Source organism: Echiichthys vipera (genome assembly GCF_963691815.1).
Source record: "Echiichthys vipera genome assembly, chromosome: 20".
NCBI classification, from domain to species: Eukaryota; Metazoa; Chordata; class Actinopteri; order Perciformes; family Trachinidae; genus Echiichthys; species Echiichthys vipera.
The window spans coordinates 26,618,931-26,630,118 of NC_139845.1; positions in this window are offsets into that span (position 1 = coordinate 26,618,931).

Genomic DNA, 11,188 nt, shown 5'->3' on the forward strand with positions numbered 1-11,188 from the left:
TATTAGTCATTTATTCTGTCACTACTTTTATAAATTATAAAATCTGTAGCCATAAAAACACCATCAGTGGTATGTCTTGCTGTATCGTAGCTGCTATTGCCCCTACTCATCATTTTGTCATAATTATTTTCATTTTCATGTTCTGTCACCTTGCATGTGCGTGTTCCTGCTGTTCTGCTATGCAGACTGCCATAACATGTGGGTCATGTTCACATTACTATAGATATTGTTATAGTTACTGTTACTCGCTGGCTGCTTGCATCTCTGGAAGTGTGTCAGTCTCTCTGTCTTTTGTCTATCTTTGTGTTTCTCTCTTTCTCTCTCCTTTTCTTCCTCCCCAACCGGTCAAGACAGATGGCCGTCCTCCACAGAGCTGGGTCTGTCCGACGTTCCTGCCTGTTATAGGGAAGGTTTTCGTTGCCACCGTACTCTATGGGGGAATTGTTGGGTCTTTACCTACTCTGTAAAGTGTCCTGAGATAACTTTGGTTATGATTTGACACTATAAATAAAATTGAATTGAATTGAATTGAATTGCTGAATGAGTTCATTAGACGGCCGGGGTGACTATAATGGATAACTATCTTTACTCATATGTTCACCTCTATCAGTATGCTTACGCATCACCCAATCATGATTGTGATTGTTAAAATGAATTAACTGTCACTCTTGTAAAAGTCAAACTTGTAGTTATCTGAAGACGTTTGAGGTGGAATAGTATGATTCAGGACTCTAACGTAGCAACATAAACCTGATCTTGTATTAGCAGCAGCTGTATGCCTTTGGCTACGGTTAGCAGGAGGCTAACATATTAGCAACCTCCGACAATGCGTTATAGGTAGAGGGAAAATAATTTAGCACTTTCTCGGTCCAAGAGAAGAACAGCGAGCTGCGAGTCCAAGTTCAAACCAATATTATCCCCACCTTTTCTCCATCTTTGAAACTCAAGGTTTGTACATGTTAATGACAAATCCTTCATGTACACTAAAGCACCACAGGGTTCTGTCCTTGGACCGATTCTATTCAATTCAATTTCTATTCAATTTTATTTATAGTGCCAAATCATAACCAAAGTTATCTCAGGACACTTTACAGAGTAGGCATAGACCCAGCAATTCCCCCATAGAGTACGTTGGCAACGAAAACCTTCCCTATAACAGGCAGGAACGTCGGACAGACCCAGCTCTGTGGAGGACGGCCATCTGTCTTGACCGGTTGGGGAGGAAGAAAAGGAGAGAGAAAGAGAGAAACACAAAGATAGACAAAAGACAGAGATACTAACACAGTCTGCATAGCAGAACAGCAGAAACAGGCACATCCAAGGCGACAGAACATGAAAATGAAAATAATTATGACAAAAATGATGAGTAGGGGCAATAGCAGCTACGATACAGCAAGACATACCACTGATAGTGTTTTCAAGTGAATAATTGTTTCATGAGGCACAGTCTGTTTTGAGGACATACTTTTTAGAATATCCTCATGAATTTGTTCTTGAATCTTTTGTGCGTTGTCATTTAGTTTTTTCAATCATGATTAAAGATACACTCACCGATAGTGTCCTGTTTTTTAAAATAACATATTTTGTCTGATACTATGAAATACTTATGGTAAAATAAATTCCACTAGATCGTTGTCCTACACCTTAAGCCCCTGTCACACTTGCACCTCAAACCTGAAATTATCTGGAAATTTCCTGGCAGAGCTGTGTGTGTACACAAATATCGGATTCAGTCGGACCAGGCATCAAATGGAGTTTACCCTCCCAGCTTAATAGTGCAAAGACTGGGTACTTCCAGAGTGTGCTCATGTGTGAATACAGACGATTATTGCGTGCTGTATCCTGGGAGTTGAGGATATTTATTGACAGCTTTAAAATCGCTTAACAGGAGAGACGACAAGATTCATGAACTTCTGTCAGTAAGGACTGACTCTGAAATCATCAGACAGATTCAAAGAATGATAAGAGACATTGTTATTAGCGATACTAAGAACCAGCTCCATTAGCGTTTTGTCTCCACGGAATGTACTCCCCCCTGCATGCTATACCCAGGAGCCCCTCCCCTTGCCTAAATCAAACTAAGTACTTACATTAAGTGTGAACACGTCTGAGTGTGTGCTGCATGTGTGAAAGACAAACTCTGGAATATCTCTGGACCTAATTCTCTGACATTGTTCGGGCTTCATATGTGAAAACATCTTTATTCTCTTATCTCTAATGCTTGTATGTTAACATACCTTTTTACGGATCACACCATGACCTATGTAGCTGTCACCGTGGCAACACCGGAAGTTAGTGAAGTCATCATTGATTTCTAATTGGTTTTATTATTTTAATATGTTTACATAAATTTGTGATGAAACCTAAATGCAGTTTAATTAATAGTTCTGCTGTAAAAAATGTATTGAAATGTCTCATTGAAATGGTGTGAGAGGTCACTTCCTGTCCAAGTGACGTTGGACATGGGCCTAAGTTGTTAGTGAGAAACAGAGAGACAAGAGGGAGAGAGAGAAAAGAGATGAGAGAAACTGTCTACTACTGGCTAAGCAGGCGTACAAGGTAATTATTCTAAATATTAAAAACTTGTGTACCCATGTATAAGAAACTTATCTGTGAAAATAACAAATGTAAAATGTGTTTTATGTTGTTACAGTTTTCAGGGTGTTCCGTAACTTTGTGGAGAGAATAAATTGGTTGTGGACATCAGTAAGAAGCGTGAATCATTTCACCAGGGTAGATACAACCTATCTATGTTTGTTTTTTCAAACATTCTAAATAGACTAAACAGAGAGCAGAAATCGAAGTAGCTTATCTTGAGAGTCTCAAGCGGGAGCTCAATATCTCTCTGGAGGACACGGAGCAGTGGATGTGTGACGTCCAGCAGTGGGCAGCCACTGGTATGTATTATGCTCACAGGTGTATAGATTTGGTAGTCTTGCCATACATTTCTCTAAATGTTTTACAATACTTTTTTTTTATGGTCAATTTTGCTTGTTTCTGTTTTTCAAGAGAGACATGTAGCATACATAGTAGCCAGGAAGAGCTCCAGACAGAAATTGATGAGATCATGTACTCCCCCAGAAGAAAAAAGCATGTGCTATATTGAGAAATTGGTATCCGCTATTTCCTCACTCAACAACTTAAGCTTGTTTGTTGTAGACATATATACAGTGGTGGACCCTCAAGGCCAGCAAGGCCTTCACTGCTGGCCTAAACATAATCAGGAATATATTTTTTTAATATATATTCTTTCCACAAATATGTATTAAATTGTTCCCCATAGTCTATACTCTTCATTTCATAGCTTTCCTAAGTTGGTTGCTCTGCTTCCAGCCCCAGGTTGAGATCTGGGGGGGTGGCGTTTAAGTTTTTATCCAATCATTATTCAGCTATCATGTGTTGCCAGGGTCCCAAATCTGCCCTTACGCCTGCAGAAGCAAGAGTGTAGGCGCATGGCAGCTTAAAGTTAATGATAACGGACCTGTGGCATTAACCAATCAGCGTCAAGTTGGGTTCACTGGCGCCTGCTAGCAGGCCTACAGCGTTATCGCGTGCAAGTCTTTTGATTGGATACGCGCTAGAGAGCGGCAGAGCTTTGCAGAGCTATGCAAAGCAGACCTGAGCACAAATGTCAATGTGATAAACGGGAAATAAGGACATTTCTAATTTGTGTAGTGCGACAAGTTGTTTTAGTTTATTCAACCCACAATGGCTGAAGGAGGCGAAGATAACGATTTGATCGCAGATTTAATTACAACTTCATTCTCTAGAAAAACTTTTCAAGATAAGCAAGACACTGTAAAGAGAGGCCGTCCGACCCCGACGCTAGCAAGCCTGACTCAGCATTATTCAAACACACTTGATCTGAGTGAGTACAAAGCACTTTATGTTTTATTAGATTTGTATGCCTTTTCCCCATTTTATTTAGTAATGTTAAATAAATATTAAAAACCTAAGTTGGCAAATATTCTTTAAATTGTTTATTTTTCAATGAACAGTGTCTGTGTGTGCGTCAAACATGTTTATATGACACTGCTTGTTTCTGTTTTTCAAGAGAGACATGTAGCATACATAGTAGCCAGGAAGAGCTCCAGACAGAAATTGATGAGATCATGTACTCCCCCAGAAGAAAAAAGCATGTGCTATATTGAGAAATTGGTATCCGCTATTTCCTCACTCAACAACTTAAGCTTGTTTGTTGTAGATATATATACAGTGGTGGACCCTCAAGGCCAGCAAGGCCTTCACTGCTGGCCTAAACATAATCAGGAATATATTTTTTCAATATATATTCTTTCCACAAATATGTATTAAATTGTTCCCCATAGTCTATACTCTTCATTTCATAGCTTTCCTAAGTTGGTTGCTCTGCTTCCAGCCCCAGGTCGAGATCTGGGGGGGTGGCGTTTAAGTTTTTATCCAATCATTATTCAGCTATCATGTGTTGCCAGGGTCCCAAATCTGCCCTTACGCCTGCAGAAGCAAGAGTGTAGGCGCATGGCAGCTTAAAGTCAATGATAACGGACCTGTGGCATTAACCAATCAGCGTCAAGTTGGGTTCACTGGCGCCTGCTAGCAGGCCTACAGCGTTATCGCGTGCAAGTCTTTTGATTGGATACGCGCTAGAGAGCGGCAGAGCTTTGCAGAGCTATGCAAAGCAGACCTGAGCACAAATGTCAATGTGATAAACGGGAAATAAGGACATTTCTAATTTGTGTAGTGCGACAAGTTGTTTTAGTTTATTCAACCCACAATGGCTGAAGGAGGCGAAGATAACGATTTGATCGCAGATTTAATTACAACTTCATTCTCTAGAAAAACTTTTCAAGATAAGCAAGACACTGTAAAGAGAGGCCGTCCGACCCCGACGCTAGCAAGCCTGACTCAGCATTATTCAAACACACTTGATCTGAGTGAGTACAAAGCACTTTATGTTTTATTAGATTTGTATGCCTTTTCCCCATTTTATTTAGTAATGTTAAATAAATATTAAAAACCTAAGTTGGCAAATATTCTTTAAATAGTTTATTTTTCAATGAACAGTGTCTGTGTGTGCGTCAAACATGTTTATATGACACTGCTTGTTTCTGTTTTTCAAGAGAGACATGTAGCATACATAGTAGCCAGGAAGAGCTCCAGACAGAAATTGATGAGATCATGTACTCCCCCAGAAGAAAAAAGCATGTGCTATATTGAGAAATTGGTATCCGCTATTTCCTCACTCAACAACTTAAGCTTGTTTGTTTCAAGATTCAAGATTCAAGAAGCTTTATTTATCCCGAGGGAAATTATTGTGCAACAGTTTCATACAAAGGCGGAAAAGGATCAGAGTAACAATAAGCATAAAAACATAAATCAAATCAAAATAAAGCTAACGTCAGATAAATCAGATAAATCAAGCAATGAACCAAGTGTGACAGAGTGCAACAGACGTCGTGGTTAAGCGTAGGTATATACAATATACAACAATACGCAGCGTGCAGTTTAGCAGCAGATTGAAATAAAATAAGTACAAACTAAATAAGTGAGAAGGAGCGATAAGTTATAAGTGTTAAAAATGTTAAAAATGTAGCAGCATGTCCTGCAGAACTAAGTGACAGTATGGCACAGTGGAGTGTAGCAGCATTTCGTACTTCAGTCAGTTACAGTAAACCACAGTGAAATGTAGCAGCATGTCCTAAAGCACAGTAAGTGTATCAGCAGATAGTTACAGTAAACCATTAATAAATAAATAAAGTGATGTAGTGGTGATATAAGTGACAGTGTCGAATAGCAGCATTACTTACTGAAGTAAGTGACAGTACAACTGAATAAAGTACAACTGAATAAAGTGATGTTGTAGATATATATACAGTGGTGGACCCTCAAGGCCAGCAAGGCCTTCACTGCTGGCCTAAACATAATCAGGAATATATTTTTTCAATATATATTCTTTCCACAAATATGTATTAAATTGTTCCCCATAGTCTATACTCTTCATTTCATAGCTTTCCTAAGTTGGTTGCTCTGCTTCCAGCCCCAGGTCGAGATCTGGGGGGGTGGCGTTTAAGTTTTTATCCAATCATTATTCAGCTATCATGTGTTGCCAGGGTCCCAAATCTGCCCTTACGCCTGCAGAAGCAAGAGTGTAGGCGCATGGCAGCTTAAAGTCAATGATAACGGACCTGTGGCATTAACCAATCAGCGTCAAGTTGGGTTCACTGGCGCCTGCTAGCAGGCCTACAGCGTTATCGCGTGCAAGTCTTTTGATTGGATACGCGCTAGAGAGCGGCAGAGCTTTGCAGAGCTATGCAAAGCAGACCTGAGCACAAATGTCAATGTGATAAACGGGAAATAAGGACATTTCTAATTTGTGTAGTGCGACAAGTTGTTTTAGTTTATTCAACCCACAATGGCTGAAGGAGGCGAAGATAACGATTTGATCGCAGATTTAATTACAACTTCATTCTCTAGAAAAACTTTTCAAGATAAGCAAGACACTGTAAAGAGAGGCCGTCCGACCCCGACGCTAGCAAGCCTGACTCAGCATTATTCAAACACACTTGATCTGAGTGAGTACAAAGCACTTTTTGTTTTATTAGATTTGTATGCCTTTTCCCCATTTTATTTAGTAATGTTAAATAAATATTAAAAACCTAAGTTGGCAAATATTCTTTAAATTGTTTATTTTTCAATGAACAGTGTCTGTGTGTGCGTCAAACATGTTTATATGACACTGCTGGTTTTTGTGTGATGATGCGCTGTTTGGTGAACAGACTTGTTAAAGCTCATCGCTATAGTGTTGGTGGACTTTATACAACTTTGTATTATACCTTAAAAGCCTTTTATTTATTTCTGAAATGATGCCTTTGTGTGATATATAATGGCACGTGAGCCCGTGGTGGAATACATGGAGCAAATGAACGTGACAGTACAGCTTATAGTTGAGTTAGTTTTGTATTTTAGTTGGGGACTTTTGCAGCTTTCTTTAGTTTACTGAGTTAATATTATTGTTAAAAATATATTAACAAATGTTTCTGTGACGCTGCTTTGGCTGCGACATGACTGGTTGGTTGATTGAATTGATTTGACGCTGTTTTGTGAACAAACTTGTTAAAGCTCATACTGTCGGTGGAGTGAATAAAACTCAGTAGAGTAATATAACTCTGTTGTACTTGACTATATGTTAAGGTGATGCAACGCCCAGTTGTACTGCGTTTTGTTCTAAATGCATAATGTGTAGAGCCACGGCATCATAATTATGGTTTTAAGAGATGGATTATGACTGGTAGGGCATCGCTGCAGGCGCAGGTCTGAAATGCACGGCCCGCCACTGTATATATATATATATATATATATATATATATATATATATATGTATATACATATATATATTACCCTCTGTATAGACTGCCACAAAACAAGACATTGCAAAAGGAAGAGACTGAGTGGGCTCAAGAACAAACTCAGAGAGAAGATACTGCACTACAGCACCATTGCTTCCTGTAAAGAAAGAATTAACACTGAAGCAACATGCAGTCTCTCTGAGGATATAATACTGCCTTGGGAAGCACAAAGAGATGGTAAGAAATGTGTTGTATTTGAGTGATTCGGAAACATCCAATTATCATTTTAACTCAAATCTGTGAAAATAGTTGAAACACAGTCCAAAGTGCATTATAGACTTTTCAGGGACACCAAACAAATCTGATTTTGGAATATGAATGATACATTATATTGTCATCTGTATTATGTTGCCAAATGAAGTCATGATAATGTGATAGTTGGTCTTACTGATAGAAAAGTTACATACTGGACTAGTGGTCTTCACTATTTTTTTCATGGGAACTGCACTGGCAGAACACAGTCAAGAAACATTCAACATCTACCCTAACTATTTAGTAAATAGGCCTACTAATTTGTCATCTCACAACATCCAATATGTAATGCAGCCAATGCAATCTGAATTAAATACAGGTTTATAGGGATGAGCAGAGGCATGTATTTCCTTGAATTTCTCCATTTTATATTTATAGTTTGACGTTGTGATCCCTGTGATTATGTGTATTGGCTGGATTATCGTAATTTGGGAAAGGGATCGTAAGGATTATATTGCTACTACGACTCCTTCTCAATATTCCTTATTGATTATTGACATTCTTATCGGTTCTTGTTTATTATTTAAAAAAACCCTTTTTTGTTATTTAATGATAATAATACATTGTGAAGAAGATACGTTTATTTATATGGTAATTGTAATTTAATATTTCTAGATCAGCTACAACTAAGTCACTCTATACATTCAATAACATCCCACTGGAAACAAATCTAAATTGTCAATAAAATAAATCATATTCCTGACATCACAATACTGAATGCAGTTTAGAAAAGAATGTAGAACAGTCAATACCAGTCCTTTGACCAGCTTTTAGGTCAAAGAGACCAAGTAAAGGCTATGTAAAGCTGCCCCAGTTGTGATTTCACACAGAACTCCTGCATTCCGCAAGCAAAAGAGGCGCTCTCACTAACATTTTTATAATTAGCTGTGATGCAGGCCAACTCAAGCTTGCAAGCTACACAATGAAGAACATTGTGCTAGACCTATGGTGGAATATATTAAAGCCGGTTTCACATATGATCCCTGGATTATGTAAGAGAAATCAGGTACAGAATAGTCCTGAAATGGTTTGACATAGTCCTGAGTTTCATTAACAGATGCAGCACTCAACCAGAGTGGCGCCTGGTAGAGCGTGCAGGGGCAAGTACATGACGTAGTTAAAGCAGGCTAATGGATCTGGTTCTTATTTTCGTCCCAAACAAAATCTCTAATAATTCTTCTAAATTGTCTGATGATTTCAGAGTTAATCTTTACTGACAGAAGTTCATGAATATCGTCATCTCTCCCGTTAAGACAATTTCATTGCTGTTTTGTGTAAATCAACCTTCTTCACTGTTGGAGGTTTGTTTTGCTCCACTTTTCCAATGCATATTGAGAGAAAAAGCAGCTATATTCACACGTGAGCTTAATCAGAGGTTACCCAGTCTTTGTACTTAGGGAGCTGGCCAGGTAAATTCCATTTGATGTCCAGTCTGACTGGATCAAATATTTGTGTTCTCACATGCTGATCATACTGATCAAAGATCATTTTATATTTGCAGTGTATTCGTGAAAGAAAGGGGCTTATGTGTTTTAATTTTGTCCTATCTGTTCTCTTTTCCAAAACAGTGTTTGACCAGGTTATGCTGGTCAGGCGTATAAAGTCATAATTGTGAAGGAGATGACCCAGCATTGCCAGTACCTGAGAAAGGCCTTGGACAAACTAGACAGCCTTCTTCGTCACACTCAAGAGAACATCATGAAACATTGTATCCAATTTATTTTTTAAAAAGAGGGTACAGTCACAGTAACTCAATTATCCAACAATGGTCTGAGCATTAGGGTGCTATTATATTCTGTAATGATTGGTTTTCTGTTATTTCTTTCACCTTTTTAATTACAAATCTATTTTTTCGGACAAAATTGTACAGCCTCAGAGTTGGGCATCAATCTGCATTTCAATGTTCTTAAGAGTTGTCTTATTTTCTATCTGATCTTTTTTTCTTTTTTACATTTTATTTCAGCACCTCCCACAGAGCTGATTTCTGTTGCGCAAGCAGCACATTCTGCAGCAGAAACTGAGCGCAGTCACCAGCACTTACCCCCATTTTCGCACTGACCCCTACTTTTGTTGGAGGAAGACAATGAGGAGGTTAAAAAGGACAGTGACCAGGAGGACAACAGCACTCCAGATATTTCAGAGGAAGAAATGTAAAGCCTGTAAGGCTGTGATTCAGTTGTGGACATAAGGCCGCAGGCCGTGTGCCTTTTACATATTCACAGCTGTGATGATGTTCAGCACATCACTGACTCTAGTGTGATATTGCTTTTATACAACATGTCAACAAAGCACCAGACTCGAACTGAACTGTTGCTAGGCAACACAAACATTTGACTGTGCAAGCTAAGCAAAGTAGCTTGCTACTTTGTGTAAGCAAGAAACTTAAAAGTATAAAGTTTAAGACGAAAGTCAGGCTCAGTTAAGGGAGGAGTGCTGTACTTGTTACTTGTGAAAGGTCAGTAAATGGCAGCATTTATATAGTGCCTAGTGCTGGATGAAATTTTTTGTTTGAATATTTTACGGTATGATGTGTTTTGTTTTGCATGAGAGTGGCATATTCTCATGTCAGAGTACTGTCATGAATGGTACAGGGAGTAACACAAAGGAATGGGACCCAAATGCAGACACAGGAACCGAGTACGGTTTTAAACAAATATTTAATAAACAAAAGGAAACAAAAGTGTCCAGTAAACAGGGGGAAACGGTGTAGGGTCCAGGGAAAAGGTACAAAACAAAAGACGATGAGATGGTCCTGGGTAGATACGAACGGGTAGCAGACGAACAGTCAGGGATGCAGACGAGGTAACGGGATCTCGGGAAACTAAAACGAAAAGGAACAAAGAAACAATTAGTAGCAAACAAACAAACACGGGGCGAGAACGCAAGCATAAGTAAATGGGAGTCAACCAATGAGACACGGTACCACGTCAATGAGGAAATGGTCTGGCACCGAATGTGTCCCACATACGGCTCTTTATACTGCAGGAGGTGATTAGTGGAATCAGCAACAGCTGGGCAGAACCACGCCTTCCAGCTCTAGACATACAAACAGAGAGGGAAGACACATGCAGGGAAAAACAGACAGAGGGAGACAAACACAAGCACAAAAGGAAGAAGGGCAGGACTGGCACGACTGGGATCCTGACAAGTACATAGCATATAAAAACATACCGTTCTGCAGTGTAAGTTTTGACATGTAACATTATTCGTGTTACAAATTGTTAATGTCAGAAATTGTTGTGCCATGGTGTTCTAGTTCATCCAGTGTACCTGTGGCTCATTCACACATTACTGTTATTACAAACAAGGTATTGTCATACATCTAACATGTCTGGAGAGAATCTATAAAAACATTGTATTTTGTATGCATTGACATGAAGAATTGAGCCTCAGAAATAAATGTCTAATCTACAGCTATTGTTTCTGTTGATAAGGCCCATCCATTTAATTTCTACAAAAAACACCTGAAATAATTTTTTTAAACATTTCTAACGAGAATTTTTCATTTTCTTTTCATAATCTTTCTCCAGTGAATGTATATGATCTATTAT